The sequence below is a fragment of the Gavialis gangeticus genome, unplaced genomic scaffold, assembly GCF_001723915.1.
Source record: "Gavialis gangeticus isolate Ggan-Ray unplaced genomic scaffold, GavGan_comp1, whole genome shotgun sequence".
Taxonomy (NCBI): Eukaryota; Metazoa; Chordata; order Crocodylia; family Gavialidae; genus Gavialis; species Gavialis gangeticus.
The window spans coordinates 46891208-46893805 of NW_017729006.1; the positions used below are offsets into that span (position 1 = coordinate 46891208).

The window sequence follows — 2598 nt, forward strand, 5'->3', positions numbered from 1 at the left end:
GGGCTCCGGTGGGCCCAGGGCATTGGTGGGTCGGACTTTGTCCGGTGGCCCAGCAGCCCAGCTCCATGCACCCACGTATCTGGTTCTGTGTGTGCACACATGTCTGGTTCTGGATGTGTGTGTGCATGTGTCTGTTCTGGGTGTGTTCTGGTCCTCGGTGTTTGTGCACATGTAGTTCTGTGTGTGTGTAAATGTGTCTGGTTCTCTCTGCTCCCCTTTATCTTTCTCTCTCTTTGTCCTCTTTTTTCTTTCTCTTTCCTTCTTTTTATTTCTCTCTCTCTGTCTCTCTCTCTCTCCTCTTTCTCTGATTTCTCTCTTTTTTTTCTCTCTCACTGCAACATGCAGGTAGGGAAGCAGTGGGGTGGAGGGAGCTGCACAATAACAAGGAACCCAAATCTTGTTCCTTCCCAAGGAACACACAATAACAAAGGCAACATTTATGATTATTAAATAAGCTAATATTCAGTGCATCCTGCCATGTACCCTTCCCCACCATTTTATTTTTCTGGTATGCTGGCACTCCGGCACCTTCCAAGGTAGACATTGTGGTTTTTTCGGTATTCCGGCCAAAATATGTTGCCTACCCCTGCTATAGGGGTTTCTATTTTACATGCCAGTTCATTCAATATTTTGGAGAGTGATAATCCATGTACTCTGATATCATCACAAGTAAGCAATCTGAGTTTTGTTTCCATCACAGATGTGGTGATTTTCACACCATACTCTCATTTCCATTTGGTATTCAGTCTTATTCTCATATACATACTCAACCTTGATACCTTACTAAAGACTGAGACAAAGTATTTATTCAACACTCAGGCCATACTTAGATTACCCTTGATTTTCACCCTATCTTCATGGTATCTAGGCCTCATGTTTTTCCTCAGATTGTTTATTTATTGGAATGAAAAACAATTTCAATTTATTTTGATTGTCTTTGCAGGTTCCAACCCCACTAAAATTTGACCATTTTCACTTTATTTCTGTACTTTCTGACTCCTGAAAATATTTTTCTGTACTGATCAATGTCTTTTTCCATTTTTCCCTTTTTGTACATTATCCGCTTGCTCCTTATGTCTTGTTTAAAGTATTCTTTCCTCCAGATAGGTTTGTAGTACACCCTTACCAATTTCCTCTTCTAGCTTGGGATTCAAGCACCAGATAATGTTTGTATTTTGCCTTAAAATAATTTCTGTTGCATTTAAATCCATGAGCTCCATAACCTCGTTGGCCTTTCTAATATCCTTAATTTCTCAGTTTTCCTTCATTAAGTCAAAAGTCTAGCTATTGAGCTATTTTTGACTGAGCTCATAACAGTTCTTGATCATTTAAAGATTATTTTTTAAGCTAGTGCTTCTATAATATTTTTGCTGCTTTCAAGGAACAAATCTAAAATATCATTGCCTCTGATGGATTCAGTGAGCATTTAAGAGAGAAATCTACCAGCTGTCTCATCATGAAATATCATGTCATGCCATTATTAATTGCATCCTATATCTATCTATCTATCTATCTATCTATCTATCTATCTATCTATCTATCTATCCCTTCCTGGCTTCCATTTTCATTGTCAGTTCAATCCAGATGCTCTTCCAGATGGTACTTGTACATTCAGTACCATCTACCTTATATTTAGATAGCAAAATGAGTCACCTGCCTCATTGTGTGAACTCAGATTTGACTCCTGGTGGTAGGTTGGGTTGTTTTATTCAAACTGGTCATGAGTTACAGTTCTCTTCCAAATTATGGCTGGCAAATTAAAAAAGCCTCATACACTTGCTTTTCTCAAACTCCATGAGAAGAGAAACTTTGTGTTAAAAAAATCATGCTTTAGAATATGCAGTGTTAAATGTTATCCAGAATGTAGAGTAGGGTTTTGTTTTGTTTAAAAAAAAGAACTTAAAAAAAAAGGCTAACAGCCTATAAGTCTTTTGATGTCCAGATATATACTGGAGCAGATCATCAAGTGACTTATTTGTAAGCTCCGAAGCAGAATTCCAGTTCATTGTATGCACCCAGATAGCAGTTTTCTAGCTATAAGTGACATTCTTAGCACTTAGGTTTAGCTTGTGATTCTTTTATCTGTACAGCATGGTTGTGTAAGCATCCATATAGCTGCTGAGCATGTGCAATAGACTACACACTGGCCTGGTTGGGCAGGTACTCATCTACTTTTGTGACTCTGCTATCCATCATATACATATACATATATATATATATATATATATATATATAGTCCAGGACCCCTACGGAGGGCCCTGCTATGTTTTAGGCAAATAAGCTAAGTAGTTAGGGTACTTGCTCGGGAAGTAAGAAACCCAGATTCTAAACTACTCTTCTCCAGAGTAGGGTTTCAGCCTTCATCTTATTAACTTTCTAGCAAAGTACTCTATCCACCAGCCAACAGGTTAAGGATTTTTCAATCTCCTCTTCAGGCTTCCTTTTGAAATTGGCCTGCTGAGCAGCAAAGAGAGAAAAATGTGTGGGCTCAGAAGGAAAAGCTAGAAAGTGTGTGATTCGGTGAGATGGAAGCTTCTCCAGAAGTGACCAGGACCTTGATTCTAGCCTGGGGCCTTGCTCTAAATTGGGGGGGGGGGG

At 39.0% G+C, this 2598-nt stretch overlaps 1 protein-coding gene and 1 long non-coding RNA gene across 2 annotated transcripts in view; one reads left to right on the top strand and one right to left on the bottom strand.

Annotated features, from left to right (window-relative positions):
* Positions 1-2598, top strand: part of AHRR (aryl-hydrocarbon receptor repressor) — a 138655-nt gene that overhangs the window by 86592 nt on the left and 49465 nt on the right. The gene's annotated exons all lie outside the window — the stretch shown is intronic.
* LOC109291932 overlaps positions 1-2598 on the bottom strand; it is a 16909-nt gene that overhangs the window by 6282 nt on the left and 8029 nt on the right. Inside the window, exon 2 of the long non-coding RNA XR_002095988.1 lies at positions 1386-1389. This is a non-coding gene — a long non-coding RNA (uncharacterized LOC109291932). The remainder of the gene's footprint in view (positions 1-1385; positions 1390-2598) is intronic.